This window comes from Bombyx mori, chromosome 1 (genome assembly GCF_030269925.1).
Source record: "Bombyx mori chromosome 1, ASM3026992v2".
NCBI lineage: Eukaryota > Metazoa > Arthropoda > Insecta > Lepidoptera > Bombycidae > Bombyx > Bombyx mori.
This window is the reverse complement of record NC_085107.1, coordinates 6,852,992-6,853,504: the sequence shown is the minus strand read 5'-3', so window position 1 is coordinate 6,853,504 and position 513 is coordinate 6,852,992.

The window sequence follows — 513 nt, the reverse complement described above, 5'->3', positions numbered from 1 at the left end:
CAATGTATTTGAGAATTTTTTAAACCTCAACAAAAAAATAATAATTAGATTTAGTTGTATTTAAAAATTTAAGATTCAAGTTAGTTGTTAGTTGAATTAATAGCTTATTAAAAGTAAGTACACTTTTAGTAAAAGAAAATATTGTTTCTCAATTAATTTAATGTGTATTAACCTAATAACAGATTTATTAAAACGAGGTTAGGCACGGTAAAAGTGATCACATGATCAAAGCACTGACAGCACCTTCGAAACATTAATGTTCACAGTGGAAAAATGGCGACGATTTATGACATCATATTATTATATTTCCTTAAAATATTGCAACTTTTCCTTTTATACAAGGTGGTACTCCTTAGTTCTATCCTCCATGGTGTCTCATGTATTTTGTAGGTACCGTACTTATTAACTCCATGGTATTTGATGATGTAGTACCATCCTATACTTTAGTGTGTAGTACGGTATAAAAAAATCGTTATGTCAACTGTCAAATCAGAGTTAGCAAATTGGTGAAAA